Source organism: Myodes glareolus, chromosome 6 (genome assembly GCF_982192425.1).
Source record: "Myodes glareolus chromosome 6, mMyoGla1.1, whole genome shotgun sequence".
NCBI lineage: Eukaryota > Metazoa > Chordata > Mammalia > Rodentia > Cricetidae > Myodes > Myodes glareolus.
This window is the reverse complement of record NC_142031.1, coordinates 109258899-109282819: the sequence shown is the minus strand read 5'-3', so window position 1 is coordinate 109282819 and position 23921 is coordinate 109258899. Positions and strand designations below refer to the sequence as shown.

Below are 23921 nucleotides of genomic sequence, written 5' to 3'. Positions count from 1 at the left end.
TATGGCTCCACACCCATAGGCACGTGGGCAGCACAAACTGGGTGTGCATGCATGCGTGTGTGTGTGTGTGTGTGTGTGTGTGTAAAATAGCTAAGTTTCCCCACCTACCCTTCCTTCCCATCCATTCTCATTCCCCCATTCATACCACCCGTGCTCTGCTAACTCCACTTCCTGAAGATCTTTCTTCTCCCTTTCCAATCCTGATGGTCCATCTCTAGTTTTCTGGATTCTGTTGGTCCTCCATGTTAAACACACACACATCTAAATATTTGATGCTGGGATCCACACATGAGTGAGAAAGTGAATCGTTTGTCGTTCTGGGTCTGGGTTACCCCACTCGGTATGACGTTTTCCAGTTCCATCCAGTTACCTTCCAATTTAATTTTCTTTACACCCTAATAAAATCCCACTGTGTCGAGGAACATTTTCCTTTTCCATGTATCAGCTGATGAACACCGAGTCTGTTTCCATATCTTAGCTATCGTGTCTAGAACAGCAATCAGCATGAAAGCAATTTGTAAATGCTTTAAATGATAATGCTCCCCTTGAGAACCCTAGACTATATACCAAACCCCAGTGCCAATCAAGGGAACCCTTCTTTGAGTTGTTCGCTGGGGAAGTCCAGAAGATCCCCAAAACATGTAGATTTTTGTGATCGCCCTTGATTGGCCTTCCAGAACTTGAAGGTAAGACCCTACTGCTGAAGGCACCACACATTTTAGACACAGGACTTGGAGGAATCAAGCTGGAACCTACCTGGAAGGCTGCTCCCTAAGGCTTGGCTCTCAGATTGGAAGGAGCTAAGCAAGTTGTCAGGGGAGAAACGTGATTACCATTCCTACTTGACCGTAAAACCCATGAACCACTCAGCATAGCAAGATACACTGGAGCCTGCGATAGTGCCACATAGCTTAGGAGTAACCAATAACCATCTAACTGGACTTAAGGCCCACTCAGGAGGGAGCTCACGTTTGGTACTATAAGCCTAGCCAAGTACCTGTGGCTGGTGATGTCTAGAGGTTTATGGCCACCGATTTCCTAAACCAGTGTCATTTCCAGCTGCATTCTGAATGTCAATTCTTCCATTCACGAATATGGGTAACTCCTACCTCTCCTCAAAGAAGCTTCTTTAGGCAGCAGACAGAGACCATCACAGAAATCCCAGCTGGTCAAATTGCAAATTACAACTATCTGTGTGGGGTAACCATCTACAGTAGAACCAAGGCTCAGGGAACATCTCGAAAGTAGGGGTGGAAAGACTGTGAGAGCCAGAAGACCAGAACGTCTGCTTTCCTTTCCTTTCCTTTCCTTTCCTTTCCTTTCCTTTCCTTTCCTTTCCTTTCCTTTCCTTTCCTTTCCTTTCCTTTCCTTTCCTTTCCTTTCCTTCCTCTCTCTCTCTTTTGGTTTTCCAAGACAGGGTTTCTTGTAGATCAGGCTGGCCTCGAACTCACAGAGATCCTCCTGCCTCAGCCTCCTGAGTGTTGTGATGAAAGGCACGTGCCACCACCGCCCGACTCCAGATAGTGTTTACTATATATGACAGGGAGTTAAGTTACACTCATGAAATCTTGACATGTTGTCACCTAAACAAGACCCTCTCAATAACAACACTAACTAACATGCCAACACGAATGTACGAAATCTCACAAGGCCTCACCCATCCTTAGATAAAGCAGTGCAGGCAATTAATGGCTGCTAAGAGAGGGGGAGTCAGTCTCCTCCAGGGATGAGCATTTTGAGAAGTTACTGACCCCAAGTGCTCATCTATAAACACATATACATCTGAGCAGCACTAAATTAACAGCAAGTTGTATTTATATACATACGTATGTATACATGTTGTTATATATAACAATAATTGAAGAAGAGGTCATGAATTTTAGAAGGAGCGGGAGGTGGCATGGGAGGAGTTGGAAAGGAGAGAGGGAGGGTGAATGCGATATAAGTACAGCAATGTATAAGATTATAAAAATAAAACAAAGAGAAATTTTTTGTCTTCTGTTTTTATTAAAGGAGCTTGTCTATCCCTTATTGGTGCCATGTCTGTAGGCAAATCCCTTGGCTTCATCAGTAAAATGGGTAGAGTGGCCTGGAGAGCTCACAGGCATGTTGTTTGGAATAACTGAGTCTTCATGTACTAGTGTTTTATGGATGATAACATTACTATATGTGTACAATGCAGAAAGCAAACTTCTCCATTGACAAGATGTGGTCTCAGCAAATGCCTATGCCTAATTTCTCGGTAAAATATCAGAGCTGTTTAGACAAACTCCCAGGCTTCCTTAATTACTGGACAATAGGCTGGTGACAGGAATGAATTACAGTTACTTTCTGGGCAACACCCTGGTTGTTAATGATGACCCCCAAGGGCACAGAAAGCAAGGCTGAGTCCATGGAACCCTTGGACAACTGTGACAATGGCAATAGAGGTGGGAGCAGGAAGCTTCTACCACACAGGTCAGTAATTAGCATACGTCACAAGGGGCTGTGAATGGAGCTCCCTGCACCACATGGGCGCTAAGAAAGAGTGAGAAGCAGAGGGTACTTATTTCATTTCTCCAGCGTGAGAGTGGAGTGCATGGCAAATAGGTTTGTATATGTACTTCACCCTCCCCCATATTTCAGGTAATAAGGTTGTCAACACAAGCGGATGAGCTCTGACCCCGTTCCCCATGGCTGTGCCTTTTTGTTGCTGTATTCAAAGGCCATGGTCAGGGAGTGTGCCCAGTGTCTTCAGCAAAGTGGATGTTGAGAAGTAAGGGGCGATCGTGGCTAGAAGCATGATGCTCTATCTTCTGTCTTTGGCTGGAAGGTCTCCCTATCTTGTGCGAGACAAGCTGCACTTTCTAAGAGGGTCAGGTTTGATCTCTTCTCATGTTTAAAACAAAACAAACCAAAAACTTTAGAAGAAAAGCGCAAGTTCCGTGGTAGAAACCAGTATTTCCCAAGAGGCCTCCCTGCCTTCTCTAGTCCTGGGCAGATCTTTTCCTTAGCTGGCTGTAGCCTGCTCTTCGGGGTTCAGGAATAACCAACACTCCCCATTTGTATTTGTTCTTCCTCTCCATATTAAAATCAGAGGTTTGCCAACCCATGAAGTATTATTCACATGCCACATGCTACACTAAGTAAATAAGCCAGACACCAAGGGACACATATTGTGTAATTCACTTGTGGCATTTAGAACAGGCAAACTCATGGAGACAGGCAGTACCATGGAGGCCATAGGCCTGAAGAACTTCCTTTGTGGACAGTTGTGACGGTTGTCCTACAGTCTGGGTGTATTTAATGCTGTTGAAATCTACCCGTAGAAACAGTTAAAATAGTGCGTTCTACTTAATGAATATTTTACCATAACAGAAAAGATACAGATCCAAAACTAGAAAAATAAATAAAACAGCAAGTCAAAAAGCCAGAGAGACCTGCACGCATCCTGGGGACAGTTTGGTGCCAGCGTCTCGTTGGGCACTGCTTCATAATACTTCAGTTCAGATCTCTTTTCCAGAGTGGGACACTTGCCGTCCTTCCTTAAGCTATGAGGAGGTTGGACCGTGATGGGAATACAAGGTTTCAGATAGGTTGTGCTTCTGTATTCTGACAGAGAAAAGCAGTTTGGTGTGGGCTGACTCCTCCAGTATTTTAAGCAATTTCCAGGTACTGTTAAATACCCAGTTAAAATCCCTCTAATGCGTCTGGTAATCATTTGAGCTGTTAAAACATAATATGAATCCAGACATATAGTTATACTAAAACCTTTCCCACTTGCCTCTCTCAGGCAGATTACAGAGGGAATGTGTTATAGACAATAAAATCTAAGGCGAAAAAAATACGCCGCCACCCTGCTCCAGCTCTGCCATTAAACCCAAACGATGGCGGCCATTGCCACGTAAAAGGAAAAACAAGTTTACAGGTTCTCATTTCCCATGGTAAACAGATTGCTTATTTTAATTCTGAAAATAAAGCGATGGAGGCGATGTAGGTCTGTAAATAAGAGTGTGCATCTCAATTTTCTGCAAATGCTTAAGTGGTTTACATCTGTTTCCTCCCAGTTGTATTTCTCAAACATGAATTTCCATTTTAAAAAGAGTCGTAAAATCACTACTGTTTCTCTGTGGATCTATTAGCAATAAAATAGCCTACAGAGGTTTGCACAGCCATGGAAAATGTACAGTGATAATAGGCTGTCCTGCTGTTACATGGCTTATGCAAACTTTACATTTATCATGGCAGAACCATCTATCCGCAGGGTTGGAGCACAGCAAACAACTGAATAAAACAGACCAAGAAGAGGAAGACGAGACAGAAATCCCTGTGTACACATCATTAATCAGACAAGATGAATTCTCAAACTGAGAGCCGTGTTTCCTTAAAGCCAACCGAGAGAAGGGGTGGGAGGAGGGGGAGAGAAGGAGTCGGGCTGAAGCTCAACCTGCAGTTTCCCCTAAAAATCTGCTAACGGACAGCCACGTCTGCTCCTCTCATGTGTGTGCAATGAAAATCATTTCTCTGGTGGTTTTTGTAAAGAACCAAAAGGGCATCCGTTCCAAACTTTTAGTCCAGCAGACATTATCGGTTCATTGCTCCGCACTGGTGCGCTGTGTGTCTGCGTGGCATACAAGTAGCATCACAAGGGATGAGAATAGCCCACTTAGGTGTTGACAGTCCTCCGACTCCAGTGTAGAGAGGCAGCCCAAGGAAGCTGTGATGCTCTTACACAGTAATGGGGCCTCCTGAATTTGCCTCCACAGATAGGGTGACACAGGTATTCACCGAGTTCCCAAAGCCCCTATGGTAGGGAAGCTGAACATTCCTACACCCCTGTCCCTGATTTACATCCACACAAGACTTGGCCACCTCCAGAGGCGACAGTCTGTGTTTCTGACACTACACGAATTCAGGAAAGGTCTGGCTGGGGTAACAGGTGCCACAACAGCATCATTCCAAGATGTTGTGCGTGGGTTCATCTAATCCTTTGTCTGGGAGCTCCACGAGTCCCCCAGCCCCATGAATGCCCTTCTCCTGGAATAGATAATATTAAAAAAGTATTCCAGTAGATTTTACATTTCTGGCTTCCCACAGCCCATTTTATTTGAGGGGGCGCTTTTTGTAAAAAAAGCATGGTCTTGTTCTGTTTTATTGGTTTAATGGAGGACTTTGAGGAATAATTCTGGAAACCTTGAGAGGAAAATGGAAAGCATGTCTTCTGACTAATGCCCCAGGGGTGATGGTTATCTTCTTGTCCTTGGAGTAGAGGAAGGGCCATGCAATTAGCAATGGTCTCTTGTTTGTCTAATGTTCTTTTGTAGGCTTATTTGGGGCCTGACAAGCTTGCTGTCTCTGGGAACCCTCTGGCTTCACAGTACTTAGGGAGGAGAGAAAGGAAAACAGCAAGAGAAGAGAGGTCAGGACGAAGGCACTGGTATACCCAACATCACAGTAGCTCTGCCACTTCCGGAATGGCGGCTTTATTCATGGTGGGATTTATTGTTTTGAATTAATTCATGTCACTGAGGTCCTAATCGTGCTTTCAGTGACACGTCCTCGGGTCATAGAGTCCATGCCAATCGTTGGGTGGGGAGTAATTCAACAACCCACCTCAGTCCAGCTGTGGATGGGGAAACTGGTTATTACGACTTTCACATTTCCATCTGGGTTTACAGCGTAGGAAAAACACTTACGCTAACCACACCGGAAAGAGGGTAGATCTACATTCTAGACCAGAGCCTCTTATGTCAAGTGGCTCCAGGATTTCCTGGAAGGAGTTCGATTCCTCCGACCACCAAAGCTGGAAAGGGCTCGGAATGCCCTGCATTCACTGTCCTCTTGGGACGTTGCCCGGCTGCTATTCTCTGTTATACATCCCTGGATGCCTCCCTCCTCCTTCATTATCCCTCTGTGGGCAGTGCCAGGGTGATGCTTCTTCCAGTAGACTTCCCCAGGCTCTGCACAGTTTGGAACATGGCTATCCAGTCACACAAGTTGTCCCAGCCTCTCATGGCATGCTGGAAGCAGAGGTGCAATTAATTGTAACAAGGGCCCCCCGTCCCACATCTATTTCTAATGCCTTGGAGAGGAAGCAGGGTTCAGTAGGCAGCATTTCTGCCCTGAAGTCTTGCTGGAGCAGCAAGCAGGGGCATTGCTCTGACTCCTCAGGGATATGTCCTGCGCCACACTGGTTCCTCTTCCTCTAGGAAACCCAAGGCCTTTTGGTTTTGCTTTTTGCCAGACCCATCTCTCAGCCAGCTGTGGTTTTGAGGTTCCCACTGGAAGTTCTTGGCAATTCTCGGAGGTATCATTGGACCCCTTCTTGGCAGTTCTGTGTTGGCTGTGGGTTCTCATTTCTCCTTTGGTGGCCTTTGGTGGTCTCTTTGGTCGCCCCTCCAGGAAATCCTGACTCTGTTGGAAATTGATGTTCCTGAACGTGAACCAGATCCTGTAGCGAACCACTGGCCACTGGATCAGGGCCGACCAGTAGCAGGAGTGGTGACACCAGTAAGAGTTGCTGCCGTTCTGGGCACCCACTACCCTACACGGAGGCCCAGACAGGCTCACACACTCGTCTAAGGCACACAGCAAGGTTGGGATGTAAACCCATGCTTCTAAGATGGAGGGTGGGTTTCTTTGATCTTTACGTCCCCATAGTGTCTGTGTTAGTTTGGTGGGAAGGAAGCTTTTCTTGCATTTGGCTGTGAGGATGAGTCTGACGGAGGCCTCCACGCATGGGGTCCCCCTCGTCCCTGTTCCTCTTCAGCACGCTTCGTTCTGTTTCCTCCTGCCGTCTCCATGCCTCTCCTCCCTCCACGCTTCCCCATCACTATACATCTTCTACACAGCAGGACAGGGTAATTCGCTGCATGCTAGGCAGTAACTATGCAGTAATAACAATAATTCTTGGTACTTAGAGCTCCTCATCCAAGGATGTCACCCAAGCTTAAAGAAATTGAAATATATCTTCTCACGGCAGCATGGTGGGGTGGCTTGGGTCTCGTTTTCAGGCCTGGAGAGAGGCGTATATAAAGGAAAGAAGCACCCGGTCCTTCCAACCAGACCCTCTTTATCACAGCACGGGTAGACAGAGCCAGCAGGGAAAGGGCCACACGAAGAGTGAGGGGTTCTCGCTTCTCGGATGTTCCTTTGCTGACTGCATTTGGAGAGTTTTGCAAGGCATTTGCAAGTTTCTATCTCCCTCCAGAAGCCTTGTGGCTTTATTATGTTGGAGGGAGAGGCTGGGACTCTGTTGTGAAGGGATCCAAGCCCAAGCCTGTCTGTAAGGCGAACTCTGCTAGGTTGAAATGGAGAGAGGTGAACTTGGATGTGATGACTTGTTCATGTCCCAATTGGAACAGGCACCTCTTCCTCAGACATCCCATCCCTCTGTACCCATAAGATGTGCCTTCCCCTACTCACCACAAGCTTTGCCCCAAGGGTAGCTGAGGGGGTGGCTCTCTAGGTCAATGGCCTAGGCTTTCATTTTCTATTCTTACATTCCAAAACCTTTCCCTTGCCAGAACCTGGCTCCTGAGCTTTCTGCGTGCCTACCTGAACCTAGAAGTTATACAGAGTCCCATTTAGCCTAAAGTGATACCTTTTGATCACACTGACCTTTCAACTTTGACCACACTGACCTTTCAGTGTCTACTCCATAGACAGATGCACTCAGGCAAAAAGGCAAGGCTCTGTACTGGAGGCTGAAAGATTTGTGGACAAGGAGCAGACTGTGGCCTTTCTCTCAAAGGGTGTGCAGACTGAGGAACCCACATGAACGAGAAGCACCAAAGTCTGAAGCATTCCCCAGTTTCACATTGCACGTATGCCATAAGCTTAGAGATCAAAAGGTGTTTCCCACCTCCAAGCTGGTCACAGTGAGGAATTCAGAAGAAAGAAGAGCAATTTAGCCCAGCTAGATGAGAGGCATTTCAATGGCAAAGGCACTGGAGCTTTTCCCCTGACTGAGAGCAAATGCATTTGTCAAGCACACCATAAATATACATTTGCACTATTTATTACCTCTGCCTATAAAAGAAAATTGTATTAGGTGATTGTGCTGAAAATGTGTCAAAAATATAATTTGCATCTCTTTTACGGGGGTGTTTTGTGTGTTTTTGCTATATTTCAATTTGCTAATATACATATATATCTCTGTAGAGACATATATAAATGCTGTTTAGTTCTTCTGATCTTTGTTTTTATTTTCTTGGTATAAAAATTTCAATATAATTTGTGATTCTAAAAATATTGCTTTTGAAAAATATGGTATGGATCCTTCATTCCCCTAATTCCCATAATCCAACACAATAAAACATTTACTAAAAGTATATTAAAGAGAACGCCCTGAGGATTTGCTTCTCTTTGACAAACAGCCATGGGAGGCTTCTGCAGAATGTCTGATGTGTTGTCCTGGCTGCCATAGAATCTCTCTCTGCTCATCTGGGTACATTTCCCAAGGTTCTCCTTCACTCCCTGAGATGGTGAGACCCAGCATCCCTCCCAGCTGCCCTACACACCACGTGGAACAGGGGGGAGAGGGTTCTGTTGGTCCTCCTGGTTTATTCTTTAGATGTCATGACCTTTGGAAGGTGCTGCATCCATCTCCATCATTCTTATTTGGAGCGTCTAACAGCATTTTGTGTTTGCAAGAAAGGACTTTTGCAAGCATGTCATTGCTGGCTCCTTTGCATCACCTTAGGAAGCAGGTCATCAGCCCCTAACCTAAGGCAGAAGAGATAAAGCCCAAGAGGCAACTGTGTCGCCTTAGGGCCACACGGAAAATCATTAAAAGATTAGAGCCCCGGTCTCCCAAGTCACAAGCGTTCTGCTTTGCTGTTAGAAATGTCATCTTAGTTTCTTTTTCTCATTTACAAACCACATACCTATCATTTTTCCTGAACTAGACAACAGCTAGAGCTAAGAGAGGTTTCTGTCCCTTCTACCTTGTTTTGAACAGTGGAAAGAAATTCCCTCTCAGAGTTCTACCTGGGAACTTGGCTTCACAGGGTAGCCAGGAAGAGAGAGAGAAACAGACAGACAGACAGACAGACAGACAGACAGACAGACACACACACACACACACACACACGAGAGAGAGAGAGAGAGAGAGAGAGAGAGAGAGAGAGAGAGAGAGAGAGAGTGCTAGGGACTTAATGTGTCATTTTTCTAGCATCTAGTCTACCCCTAAATTTAAAAAGCGCAGTTGGGGAATGGATAATTAAATGTGGTCATAAAGATTGGGTCTTAATCCAGCAAAACAGGTGGTCTTCTAAGGGGAGAGATACACATAAGTGAAGGTCATCTGTGGACCCAGGAAGAAGGTGACCTTCTACAATCCATAGAGAGAACTGTCACCAGGTGCTAACCCTGCCAGATCTTGGTCTAGCTCCCACCCCCCACACCCCCAAATTCTGTTTCTTTGGGTGAGTCACCCAGGTACGAGAATCTCTTTCATCTCGTAAGGTCCATGCAGCATCGGCAGGAACTAAACACAGCTCAAAGTCTGGCTAATCAAAAGCTTGCCAAAGAGGATCAGTGAGAAGGCAGAGGTGGCCCAACATCAAGAGCTGCGGAGTGGGCCACTGAGTCACGGCCACCTGGGCTGAGCCAGCAGCCGGGGGTGGGGTGGGGGTCTAAAGAGCACTCGTGGGCAGGAAGTACTGGGTTAGCATTGCTGTTTCCACCCCTTGACTAATAAGAAAATGGAGACACAGGAAATAATTTGCCCAAGGAAACGTGGTTAGAAAGTATTAGAGCTGGGATTAGAACTGGGAGAAATGGGTTCCACAGCTCCGCCTGGACCAGAACAACCTGTGTATTAGTTTCTGTTTTGCTACTGTGATAAAACGTCACAACCAAGGCAGCTTGCAAATGAAAAAGCTCATTTTGGCTCAGGCATCCAGAGGGTTAGAGTCTGCTATGCTAGGAACAACATGCGGCAAACGGCAGGCATGGCTGCTGTGGCAGGAAGTCGAGAGCTCACGTTTTGAGCCTCAAGCACTCAAGCAGGAAGCAGAGGGAGTGGATTACAAGTAGATGAGGCTTTTACATCCTCAGTCACCCCCAGGGCCTTACTTCCTCCAGCAAGGCTCCACTACCAAGACCTCCCCAAACGGTGCCACTGACCGGAGGGATCAAATGTTCAAATCCTGAGACTATGATGGACGTTTCTCATTCAAACCATCACAGGCTATATTGGAGACTGGAAGATAGTAATTAATAAGCTGGTATTTTCCTCTTGGAGTAATGAAGATATTCCAACAAAAGCAACTTACAGACATGTTTGTCTTGACTCACAGTACCAAGGACCATCCCATGGTGGCGGGGAAACCATGGGAACAGGAATTTATGGGAGCCGGTTACATCTTATCAGCAGTCAAGAAACAACGACAAACTATCCATCTTGGGTGACTTCCTCCTTCTTCTCCAACATAAGTTCAGGGAATTGTGCTACCCACTTTTAGGGTGGGTCTTCCACTTTTGTTAACCTCTCAGGATAATGCCCAGTGAAGTTTTTCTCTGGGGTTCTTAGCTCTAATGTACTGACAAGCAATGCCAACCAACACAGTTGGCTCTGGGGAGGAGAAGGCATTTATTCGGAGCCCAGATGCCTTGACGGAAGTCCCTACGGCCAAGGCCCCCTTTCACCCACCCCTCCCCAATTTGTTGTACACCTTATTTCACAAGCACTTATTGAGTACAGGGTGCCAGGTTGTCTTGGGGTTAGAAGAGGACTTGAGAGGTAAGAGATGCTGAGAGGATCTGGGTTGAGAGCCAGCATGTGCCAGATTCTCTGCAGAAAGTCATTTTCTGAGGGTTTTTATAAAACCTGCAAGCTTATCCCTCTCATTATAGGAAATCTAATGATGCCATGTTATGGACTGCTATAGGACATCTGCAGGAGGCTGTCAGCTGAGCTGCAAAAGAATTCCAACTGGGTCTTTCCAACTTTGTAATCCGAAGTTGTTCTAATCTTTGACTGCCTTGTTTGGTCTTTGTAGGGAGGGAATAGGGAAGTAAGGGACATGGTAACAGTCTCATGAGGGACAGTTGACTTGCAATTCATTTGATTCTCTGCCACCAAAAAAAACGTGCATTTCATAAAAGTACAGCTACTTTTTATGCAAAACAGACATCATAAGATCTCCTGAGTAAACTTGGAGCATGGGGACCTTGGGAGAGGGTTGAAAGAGAAGGGAGAGGCAGGGAAGGGAACAGAGAAAAATATAGAGCTCAATAAAAATCAGTAAGAGTAAAAAAAAAAAAAAAGACGTCACACAAATAACTGGTAGGGCTGGCCAGAAATGCTGTCTTGGATGGACAAAATGGCAGTGTCACCTTGCTAATGTCATGGGCACGACCGAGGAGTCTTGCTGCCATTCCCACAGAGTTGTCCGGATCTCATTAACCTGGCCCTCTCCAGGACTGTCTGCCACCCATGGCTGGAGGAGGACTCACACTCCTGCCTCTCGGACAGAATGCAGCCTGCATCGGGTCTTCAGGAGACTGGAGCTGCCTGGGGACACACAAAGCCTGTGAGTGGCAGACCGTTTCAGAGCCTGCTGAAGCCACTCCAGTCCAGAGGCAGATCTTTCTGCAGACCCTACTACCTCACCCTGCAGTCCACCCATATTTAGGTGGCAGTATTGAATCACCCTTTGGGTGCCAGGGGATGAGTATGTTCTGCTCCTTATGCCCAGGGATGCAGGAGAACTCTGAAGAAAGCTCCGAGCAGCAGGCCTTCAGGACACCAACCTGGAGGCCAGACAGCTTAGGCTTATGCAATGGATGTAGACCCCACAAGAAACTCTCCCGTGAGTGCCACAGCCACACATGAGAACTGGCTTCATTTTCACAGTTGTGTGTGCTGACTGGGATAAGGGGGGACTGGGGATCATACAGGGCTCTGGTGGAAAGTAGGGTTTCAGAGTGGTGTCATCTCTGGTCTCTTATGGAAAAAACAGGCGGGACTGGGAGGAGCTGGGTCTTCAGAGCTCACAATGCCTGTGCTCACCTCCTTAAGTGGATGTCATTGGGGACTGACCTAGGCAGCTTCCTTCCCAGCTCTGCCCTTAGCCTGAGGGAGGTGGCCTGCTCCCCTCAGCCATTCCTTGATAGAGCTCCAAAAAGAATGACATCCAGAAAGACATCTCTGGCCTGAACGGCTTCCTTAAAGCTGGGAGTGACAGCAGCCTACCTGGCCCCTCTCTGGAAAGTGGCCATTTTGTCTGCCTGGTGCCTGTGAGCCAGTGCTGGCTATGGGCTGGGGGAAGACTCCAGGACACTGTCCTTCATCCCTAGATGACTGACAACTAGACTCCGTCTCCAGGAGAAGCAGAAGGATTCAATCATCTACAAAGCTGCCTCGCCTTCTAGAAAATGGCTTCACATAGAGAAGGAGAAAAGAAGCACACACGACGCACGCAGACTCAAGCCCACAAGACAGAACAATGCCAAAGCGAAAGCCAGGCTCCATTTTTCATATGGCTTCTTATTTTCAATAGCTACTGGGTGCCGGAGAGGGAAGGAACAACTTTAAAAGACAATTAGTGGGACATGTGGTATTCATTCTTGGCTGGGGCTCTGCAGCCTCATCTGCCCACAAATACTCTGCAGTCGTTCATGAAAAATGTTTTAGAACTAATGAGCTAGATTTGCATTCCCCGTAGAACGAATTCAGAATTTTTCATCTCTGCTGCACCATGAAAAATGGATGCGTTTGGCGCAGGAGTCATTTGAACGGAAAGCCCAGCCTCGGTGGAAACGCAACCTTCAGAAGAACTTTTCAAGCCGCTTAGGTCACTCGTGCTGCTTTCTGCAGGGGAAGGTCAGGCTCCTGCCCTCGAGGAACGGAGATTCCCTGCGCCGTCCTCGATGCTGATGAGATTTGTTTCTGTAGATAATCCTCAACAGTGAAATTTTTCATAATGTCACTGCAAAATAAATTAAAATGTTCATCTTCATATGGCTGGTTCCATTGCATTAAAATAAATGTTGCAAGCTCATTTAATTAGTATAGTTAGGAATGTCTCTCCCCTGCTTCACCGACTCTCCAAATCACAAGTTAATTTGTCAAAATCAGACCATTGTTTTTCCTTCATTCTTCATTACTAGAGACAGCCCCATTTAAATAAATGTTTATGCTGCAGAGAGCAGAGCAGTGAGCAACCCCAAATATTTTCAGAAGCTAACGCTGGAAAAGTTGGAAACACAGGGAGTGGAGATGTGGGTTTGCTCCCGTCCCGTTGTGGTTATTGGATATTTGACTGGCTGGAAAGGTACAAAATTGAGCAGCGTGGTGTAACTGATGAGGTTCTGTCCGCCATTGCTCACGTTGGCGGAAGCATCCTCCCGAAAACAGTTTTCTCCTATGTTTTCAAAGACAAATGATGACAAAGGATACCATCTCTATAAATTACCTCCTCACATCATTCTCTTCAAGAACTCTTGGTTAATCAATTAGTCAGCGCTGGGAGGGGGCTGGTTTGGGTTGGGGGGCTCCTGGTCTCACAGCCGTTTGCTCGCCACTGCCAGCTGTGAGCTTCAGGCACCACTGCTGAAAATTGAAAAGATAGCCAAACTCCGGGGGATTCTTTCATCCTCTTGCACTTCCTGACTCTCTCAGACCTCCCAGAAAAATCAGAAGTATGGGAACATGGCTGCCATTAATAAGGCATGAGCTCCTGGCAGAAGTGTGTTGGGGTTAATGATGAAGATCAAGGGGAAAGGGGTTCCCACAATTGGCTGAGGAGTTGGTGTGTGGAGGTCTTCTGGAAGGCATCCATCAGTAACGGATGAAAGGAGTTATCAGATCATTATCAGTGCCCCATACTAATGAGCTGAATTCCCGCTCAATAGAGACTCCTCCATTGGAAAACGCCACAGGGCTTGGCTTTATATTCGGTTTCAACCAGGGGGAGGTCAACTCTCCTCCCTCAAGCTTTGTCTTCCAACATGATGGAGTGACCCCACCTCCCCCATCATAAGGAGGACACAAGACAGGCTAACCTTTTTCTTTTTATTGCACAGTTTTCCCGACTTTCCTTTACCCCTTTTCCCTTCCCTCCTACCTCCTTCTCCATCTCCTTCTTCCCCTCCCCTCCCCTTCTTTTCCTGATACTGACAGAGTTTTTATTCCTTGCTACCCATTTTCCTCCATCCTTCCTGCTCTGTCTGGTTTCTCTTATCCCACTCCACCCCAGCAAATGAGACAAGGGCGGTATATGTGGCTCTTCAGACTCTTGCAATACGGAGAGTCAGAGAAACTTTCAGAACCATCCTCTCTAAGACTTTGATGAGGTCTGACATATAGAATCAATTTTTCCTTTTTTTCACCTTTTTTTCTTTTTGAGCAAATTCTTGGCACCAATTTTGCCTCCTTGATAAATTATTTGATTAACCAGGCAATTTAATTACTGTATATTATACAAATGTGCAGTCTAATGCCTGCAAATTGTACAAATGTACTTGACTTTCAAGTGCCACAAGCCACCAAGGACTCAGGCGGGCAGGGAATCGCAGGTTGCCCACATTACCCTATTTATAATTAGAAGTGGCAGCCAAGCATGAGGCTATGCATTCATTCATTCACTTTCTCAGTCATTAATTCATCTGCTAACGTTCGTTGGTGTGTGTGTTGGGGGGAGACTAAACACTATGTCGAAAGTCAGCATCCCCTCTCAGAGTCATTGAGTCTTCTCATTGGCTAGCTTGTCCAGCAGCCCAGCGGTCTGATCTCTGAACTATGCCACCTTACCTATTTGCTGAGAATAACACTTATGTCTCTAGCTGGCTTTGGGGCAGTCTTCGTCATCAGAGGAAATTGAAGAGCAGAGCTAGGCACATATGATGAGCAGCTGAGCTGGGGTAGGGTGAGTCTTTGGCCTGGGAAGCAGGCTAAAGAGAATGCAATGCTGTCACCCTGAGTCTCTTCTTCTTGGGTCACACTACATGTCTCTTGGGGACTGTGAGAGGCTCTGACACACATCCTTCACATCTGAAAACAAAAGCAGAAGAGTCCCAGTGGGAAGGGCAAACTCTGGAGCATAAAACAGCTTTCTTAGCTTAAACACTGACCCTACGTAATGCTAGTCCAATTCTCTATCCTCAGGTCAAGTGTCAGGCTAAAACCATGTGGTCTATTGCACCTGCCAGGGCAAAAGAACAGGCAGGATGCAGGCAAACCTTGCCAGCTCTATAAGCCATTTCCCAGCCTGTGATCCTGGTAAACAATGACTCCTCAGAGGCTACCTCTGCTTAAAGTGTGTGTGTGTGTGCATGCGCGCACACAGGAACACGCACCAAGGTTGCTGTGGAAATGAAGTGAGATACTCCGTGGCTCTGTGTAAGTGTCCCGGCATGTACCAAGTGCTCCTCTGAGGACTTGTGGGAGACATAGTGCTGAGGAGAGGAGGGAAGGAGGGTGGACCAGCATGGGAATCAGTGTCTTTTGAGAAAAAAGCATGCTATCTTTTCTGAGTGTGTGTGTGGCTCTGGGAATTGAATGTAGAGTCTTGCCTATGCTGGTCAAATATTCTGCTCCTGAGCTGTCTAACTTCCATCCTAACAAAAACCAGATTTTCATGTAGAGACTTTTAAAGTCTGGCTGCTAAATTCTTCCCGAATGGGGCACTGCCCTGTGACTCAACTCTACTCACCTCTGGTTTAGATAAATTGCAAAACTGCCCGTCAAAATGCACTCACAGCTTGCAAACTGTGGCATGCCTGCCAAGACTGCATAGCTCCTTCCGCCTCCCACTTCTCTTCAGGGGGTGAGAAGCCCGGGCTACCTCTGACTCAGACTGCCTTTTCCCCTCCTCAATTCTGCTCCTTTTTACTTCTAAAATGAAGTGCTCAGATGAAAATGCAATATGTCAAATGTTTCTGACTTTGGGCGAATGGAGGAAGAGAACAGAGGCTGCTTTTGATTGAAACGAGTCTAGGTCTGCTTGTGAGCAATACACATCAGCCCGGCAGTCGCCTGGAATCCTTGGGTTTTCTCACACTTGGGTGACTTCTAGGCAGCCCCTCTTATCTGAGGTATGTCTCAGATACTCATCCAGATGGCAGAACCTTATGTGTATCACCATTAAATTCAATGAGTTTGGGTCATTGTTTCAGGTCTTTTTGATCATAAGATCTTTTCGCATCATAATTCTGTCGCCTACAGATCAGGTTTACTTCCCAGCCCAGCGTCAGGTTGTTACCCACCAGTCACACAGCTATCCCTTTGTCCTCAAGGAGAACGTAAGAGGCTTTGTCACAAGGTTTGCTGAAATCAGAAAAGACAGCTCTGCCTCTGAGCCCTGTTTTCCCAGTGCCATGCATCACGAACAACCAAATCTCACTGCAGTGTGTGGTGGTGGTTGGGGTAGCCACTGATTGGGAGTGAACTTCTTCATGATCAGTTAACACTGGGAGGAGCAACGAGGATTAGATCCCAGGGAAGAGTGGTTCCTGAAGCTGACATGGGGAAGTTATCCCAAATGTACCTCTTCTGAGTAAGACCTTACAGAGATGATGGAGTCATGAGGAGTCTATCCTGTGATTCATGCTGTTAACTTGAGAATGAGCTTTCACCCAGGTAAGGTTGGCCTTCTCTCTCACATTGTCACCAAGTCTTCCCCTGTGCCTCAGGAAGGCACATCTGGAAGGCCTGGGCCAGATACTGTACCTTGAGTTGCCCTTCCCAGTCTCTAAAAAGGGAAGAAGCAACTCTTCTTTACACATTACCCAACCTGTGATTTTCTGCTATAGCAACACAAAAAAGGGCTAAGCTTAAAAAGGGAGAGAGATGGCAGAAAAGCACAAGGAAGATGGAGAGGGGACCAATTTTGTCTGCTTCATATTGTGCTAGCAAATTAAACAGTATAGTGAGTGATCACTGAAACAGAAATTATGAGAGACAGTTTTTTTTTAGTTCAGTCTCTTATTTAGATTGATTGACTCACTTCAAATCTTTTCATTTAAGATCTAAAAATTGTGCATTGTGCACATTCTTATATGACTTCAAATTTTGTTATTTATCTATGTCTTAGGGTTTCTACAGCTGTAAAAGAGACATTATGACCACAGCTGCTGTGGTCACTTAACTGAAGTGGCAGCAAACAGTTCAGAGGTTCAGTCCATTATCATTGCGTTAGGGAACATGGTGGCATGCGGGCAGACACGGTGCTGGACAATGCTACATCCTGATCCAAAGGCAACAGGAAGTGAACTGAGACACTGGATGTGGCTTGATCACTATGAGACCTCAAAGCCCACCTCCACAGTGGCACACTTCCTCCAACAAGACCACGCCTACTCCAACAAGGCCACATCTTCCAATAGTGCCACTCCTTTTGGGGTCATTTTCTTTCAAACGACCACAATCTATATCTTTATAATATCATGAGTGTGGAAAGAACATATATGGTGTGGTTCCACTTATATATAATTCAAAACAGGGAAAAATTCACCTATTGTGTCAGAGACAGAGTGGAGGTCGTCTTTTCAGACTGACAGTGGAGCGGTACCCAAGAAGCTTCGAGGGCAGGCGGCGGCAACCCTTTTGATTGGGTATGGAAACACGGCTGCAGCCCCTCTGTGAGTGGACCTTCAGCTTGCCACACAAGGGTGAATTAGATGTTTTTCCTCCGTGAGAGGTGAGCAAGAGCTGGTCTGTAATGATCAGGGTGCCTCCTACAGGCCTATCTTTTTCCTACCTAGAGACAAGTTGTCGGAAAACTTAATTTAATTATTTGGCTACACCTCTAAATTTGAGTACCTCCTGGGCATAAAGCACTGCCTGGGGGTTTCAGAGAGGACATGGCACCACGCCTTCAAACAGCTTAAGATGTAGTGACGCGCACACACACTGGTCAGACAAGGTTCTACCCCGGGAAGACTATCCTGGGTTTTTGCCAAGAGCAGGTCTTTACAAAACAGTATCCATTTCTTCAAGAATCACAGGCAATTTTCAGATGTGATGTTTTTCTTTTGCTTGAGGGCATTTCTTTCTTCTTTTTTGCAGCAGGCAGGGCAGGGTCTTACTGTGGAGCCCCGGCTGGCATGAAAATCACCCTACAGACCAGTCTGGCTTTGAGCTTATAGCCAGCAATCTGTCTCTGCCCCAGGAATGCAGGGATTAAAGGTGTGCACTACCACACCCAGTCAAATGTGAGTTTATATTTAGTGAATGAGTGGACTTTTTGCCACCTGGCTCATACTAACAAAGACATCCTTGGATTTTAGTTCTTTCTGTCTTCGTGCCAAGAGCTTTAAGAAATTCATGCAGAGCCAGTGAGTAGCATGTTATTGCTGTTATTGCAGATGCAAAGACAGCATGCACTTCACTTCACTTTTTCTGAGGTAGAGCTTTAAAAAAATGGTTGCAGGGGCTGAATAGATGGCACAGCAGTTAAGAGCACTGGTTGCTTCTTCCAGAGGATCCAGATTTGGTTCCCAGCACCTCCATGGCAACTAACAATGGTCTGTAACTTCAGTTCCAGAGAATCTGGCGCCCTCTTCCAGCCTCTACAGGCACTGCACACACATGTTGCACAGACACATGCAGGCAAAACACCCATAGACACAAAAAAATCTTCAAAAACTTAAGTTGATCGTGTTTATCTGTGTTCATGCTTGAATGCCATAGTACACATGTGGAGGTCAGAGAGTGACTTGTTGAAGTAAGTTCTCTCCTTTCACCGTGGGCTCCTGGGGACCTAACTCAGGTTGTCAGGCTCCGTGGCAAGTTCCTTTATCCACTGGCCTTCTTGTTGGCCCCTGCTCAGATCTTTTAACTTCGTTTCTGGAGCTCTGAACCCAAGTCCTCCTGTTTGTGTAACATCAGCTTTAGCCAGTGAGTGGTCTCCCCAGCCCAAGGTCTTACTTTAGAAAAAAAAGAGTTCCAAATAGGAGACAATGTCTGACAACAAATCATCTACATGTTCAAGTTGAAGATGCAGATGAAATTCTTTAACTGATCTATAAACTAGGAATCTGTCCACCATACAATGAAACATTACTCAGTCACAAAACATGAAGTCTTAACACACGTTGCAATGTGCATCAGCCTTGGAAACAACACACTAGGCCTGGACAGAGAGATCAGTGGTTAAGAGCACTTGTTCCTCTTGCAGAGAGCCTGGGTTTGATTCCCAGCACCCACAAGGCTCACAATAATGTGTAGGCCTGGTTCCGAGGATCCTACAGGCATGCGTGTGGTTAATGCACGTGCACACAGGCAAAATATTCATCGAGTAAAATAAACAGATCTAACAAATAAAACTGAATTGTATATATAGAAAAAGAAACAAGACACTAAATTGAATACGCCAGATACAACATGATGCCAGGTGTGTGTATTGTCAAACCAGCAAATCCAGAGAGACAATGGGTGACCAGGGACTAGAGGAGGAAGGAGGGCAGATTGGAAAAAAACAACTGCTGAGAAGCACAGTGTATGTTCTGAGGGTATGAAAATGTCTAGAATTAGATAGTGACAAAGTCATGAGATCTTGTGAAAAAACTGAAAACCACTGAACCGGATATTTTAAAATGCAGAATGTTGAATGTGGAGCACCTCAACTGTAAGACCATTTGAAAATATAAATAATCTTAAATCACAAAACTATTTTTTTATGGATACAGGGTTTCTATGAACAGCCCCGACTGTCTTAGAACTCACTCTGGAAACCAGGCTGGCCTCAAACTTACAGAGATCCTCCTGCCTCTGCCTCCCACGTGCTGGGATGAAAAGTGTGTGCCAACACCACCCGGTTCAAAAAACTTTATAAACTGAGGTGTTCAATATTCACCATTTATGAAACAATTAATGAATAAATACTAAACACACACACATAAGATAAAAATAGAGAAATGAACTGTCATGTATGTGAAAATTAAATCAGCAACTGAGGCATGATTGCTCATACTGCTTCCCCTGTCTAACTCCTGACCAGAAGTCTCCCATGATTGGATCACACGCACCAGGGGACATGGTACAGACTTCTGCTTTTGTTAACCTGGTGGACAACAAGATCATTTGGGGTTTGCCGTTGTGGCGAGCAGCACCTTTCCTCTCTCCACCTGCAGAAATTAGAGACTAGTTCATACAAGCCAGCCTTATCAAGAGTTCTGGAGAAAGAGGAGGACGACGCAGAGCGGCTGAGCCCAAGGCTCTGTCGGCACCAGGCAGGCCCCCAGTAATAAATACATTTATTGCTTGGACAGTAAAAAGTACTGGAGAGTTTAAAATAAATTCAGAGTTATTTAAACTTAATTTATGACCAGGAAAATAAACCCTCTCTTCCACCATTAATGTTTTGTATCTGGGCCATCAAATGTCACACACGGCTGATTTTGGATGTAAGGTCACTGGAAACAACATATCAAAGGTGTCAGCGCCACAAATCAAGTGAAATTCCCTTAAAAATAAAAACGTCAGGAGTAAAATAATAGGCAGTAGTTATTTCATGCTGTGAAAGACGCGTCATATATCAGAGGGCTCACCTTTCCCTACCTTGATGATGTATCATTCTCAGCACTAAATACACTCCTGCTCAACAGATAAAGTAAAGAAAGCAGGCATCGGAATGCTGATGATCCCAAGAATGATGACACACAATAACTATCTGGAGGCACATAAACACGAGAAGACAGACTGCGGAATATATCAAAAGGCAAACAATGGCCCCGCATATACGGAGCCTGCCGCCTAGCGCGACAGTTGTTTGAAGAGGGCGTCTTAAAGGTCAGTGTAAGCAGAGCCTTTGAAAGCAGAATGCAAACTCCATAGGATTTTGGATAATGAAGAGAATTGCCAGGCTACTGCAGTTCGCTATGGAAGTCCAAATCTGGAAGCAACCCCCTGGTCTTTCATCCCAGGATAGAATAAAACAGAAGCAGGTGCCAATCTTCAGGGAGAAGATGGAAGATAAAGGAGACTTGGAGCCGACGGGTTCTTTATGATCCTCGGGTAATGCAGCTGACAGGCAGTGACATTCGCCATCATGAGTCGTTGCTAAATGCATTAACTCTTGGCAGGGTAAATTCGCCCCGGATTATGCTTTATGGAAAAGCATCTGACTAAAGGGCTTATCAAGGCCTCAGGTAAAAATGACTTTGTTTCATCCTTGCGACATATCTTACAAAGATGTTCTAGGACGTTAAGGGTAAAATCTTGCTTCTTGATTCAAGGGCTCATAATCCGGTGGATGAAATGGCTCCGGGGAAGGATAATGCAGGATGGAGCCATTCACGTAGAAGCACAAATTTCGCCCAAGATGGTAGTAAGCAGTTAGAGAGAAAGTCATAACACTTTGGTTTAAGCCTCCCAAAGTCCTTCTATCATGGGATGGGGAGGGGGGAGGTCATGTTTCCAGGTAGCAGGTAACGAGAGCTGTAGAGGGCCAGCACCATCACTGTGTTTCGCCGGGGTCCTTGCTCTGTTGCCACTGCCTTCCAGAAGAGTGAACCATGGTTGCCCCATGATGGAGAATAAAGGGTTTATTATTATTATTATTATTATTATTATTATTATTATTATTATTATTATATTATTATTAGCTAACTTTTGCATCCCTGTGACCAATCAAACTCTCACAGAAACTACATAAGGGGGAAGAGGCTTCACTCAGGCAATGGTTTCAGACTGTCTCAGTCCGTCTTGACAGGTACTGGGGGTAGGGCAATTCTGTCTGGGGTATAGAGGTGTGTGGCAGAGACTGTGGCAGACAGACCAGAGAGAAGAGAGCAGGACCAGAACCAGAAGAACTTTCAAAGCCCACCCCTAGGGCCCTACCTCCACCAGCTAGATCCCACCTCCTAAAGGCTCCACTGGCTCACCAAGCAGTGCCACCCGCTCGGGAACAGGCATTCAAAACATTTTAGATTCAAACCGTAGCAGAAGAAACCTAACAGATAAAAATCTAATTCTCTTCCCTTGACTGATGCAGAAACCGAGACCCATCTGCGAGAGGCCTCACTTTCTACGGCTTGATTCCGGTCAGTAGACTTGTGTGAATGTCACGTGTCTGCTCCACGTGTGGTGAAGCACTTGTTCTCACTGGGAGACAGGTTCCCCTAAACAGGGTTTCTAGCTGCCCTAAATTTAATGTTCAGCTACTGGCTTCTCTGGAGGTCAGTTTCTCTGAGAAGCCGCTTACATTTATACTTGTGGATGTTTCTGAGCCGCTCCATAGGGCGTTGGTGTCATAGAAAGCTCCAGGAGAACATGCCAGTCTAAGCGAATGGTTAAGAAATCAACGGCTTGAATCAGGACTGACTGACATGCCCCTGCAGTAGCAGCTTGAACAGGGCTCTGAAGCCCCTCTACACTCTGTCTTCTTTATTCCTAGGGTGGTGCTGTGAGGAGAGAAAGAACGCACTCAGAAGAGCCTGCCATGGGTCAGGGACCACCATGCATGCACTAGAGGTCCCTGCTGTCCTGGTCAGTCTTCACTATAAACGTGCCTGGGTTTAGGATCACCTAAGAACTGCACTGCTGGGTGCCCAGGAGGGTGTTTGCAGGGAAGTTTACTAAGGAGCAAAGTCTTATTTTGAACATGTGTGTCACCGTCTCATGGGCTGATGACACAGACTGAGTAAGAAGGAGAAAACAAGCTGGGGGCCCTGTTTGTTTCTCTCTGACTCCTGACAGAAAATATAATGAGACCAGCTCTCTCACTCCGTGAAGGATTGCACCCTCAAACCACGAGCCCAAATAGGCCCTTCTTCCCATAGGTTTTTTTGTCAGATATTTTGTCTGAACAAGGAGAAAAGTAACGATTACAGCCCGCTATCAAGCATACCGCCCTTCCCCTCCAGACAGATGGAGTCTAGATGGAACGTGGGACTGGACAGCAGGATGCGAGAGGACAGAGCCCACGTAGCCGAGGGGTGCCCTACCCCACTCTGTCATCACTTGAGCAATCCGCTTGAAGGGTGGAGTTCAATTCAGGGTCATATGAGGAGAGACAAGCGCCTTGAAGTCAGCCAGCACCCTGTTTATTTGTGGGTTTGGCTTATTAGAGACAAATGATGCCGAGGCAGTTCTACAGGCATCGGATGAATTATTTATACAACCAGTGAAAGTGTCTTGCCAGATTTCAGGCCTCCCTAACCCTTGTTCTTCCAGCCTGCTGTGTAGAGTCTGCACCACACACTTTCTACAGTTCACCTCGGGGCCCCATCTTGAAAATGTATCAGCATTAGGTCTACATGGAGAGATGTGAGGCAGTATAAAGGGGGAGATCAAACCCCAAATTTAATTTTGAGGAAAACCACGGGTTGCTACCAGATGTTTATGGAAGAGCTTTACTGAATCAATTAGACCTTTCAACATAGCGAGTGCGAGGCATTTAAGATCAAATGCAGTGATGCGGCCCTTTTATTAGTTCTCCCGAAGGTCAAGGAGCGCTCTCACTTCCTGCCGGCGAGCGATCTCACCCAGAATTAATTGCTAGTCTCACTCTCCTATTCCGTGGAAATTCAATATAATTAGAGACATATTTGGTCCTTCACCAGCTCGAGTTCTTGCCCAGCAGTTTTCAGCCTGTTGCCTTTTCAAAGCACTTTATTAAAAACTTGTTTGACTGTCACGCTCTTTAAAGGAAAACAATAACTCCCAAGCACATTTTATGGGAGTTGCTCAAAATATGGGCCGCAGTGCCAGAAACCAATAAACTCAACCCACAGAACTTCCATCAGAGGCCGGCTATAAACTGCTACAGAGCAGCCTGGGCATGCTTGACCTGGGAAATTGAAATTCATAGCTATAATACCACCGTTTATTGGAGGAACTGTCACCGGCCCCTGCAATTTTTAAGACCATGTTCTTATTCTGTTGACTACAATGCGGCTTAGCCCCCACTACATTCTTTCTCCTCTAATGAATCCCAGGCTCTCGCTGTCATACCACCCAAAGTGCCAGCGTGATGGGTTGGCATGGTGCT

The 23921-nt window shown here is 46.0% G+C and overlaps 1 long non-coding RNA gene across 1 annotated transcript; it reads right to left on the bottom strand.

The window, feature by feature from the left end:
* Nucleotides 1-12455: 12455 nt before the first annotated feature.
* Nucleotides 12456-15677, bottom strand: LOC146894378 (uncharacterized). The gene is made up of 2 exons (XR_015002443.2): nucleotides 14741-15677; nucleotides 12456-12917 (listed from the first exon to the last, which is right to left on the bottom strand). It is a non-coding gene; the product is annotated as an uncharacterized LOC146894378 (long non-coding RNA).
* Between the last annotated feature and the right edge of the window lie 8244 nt (nucleotides 15678-23921).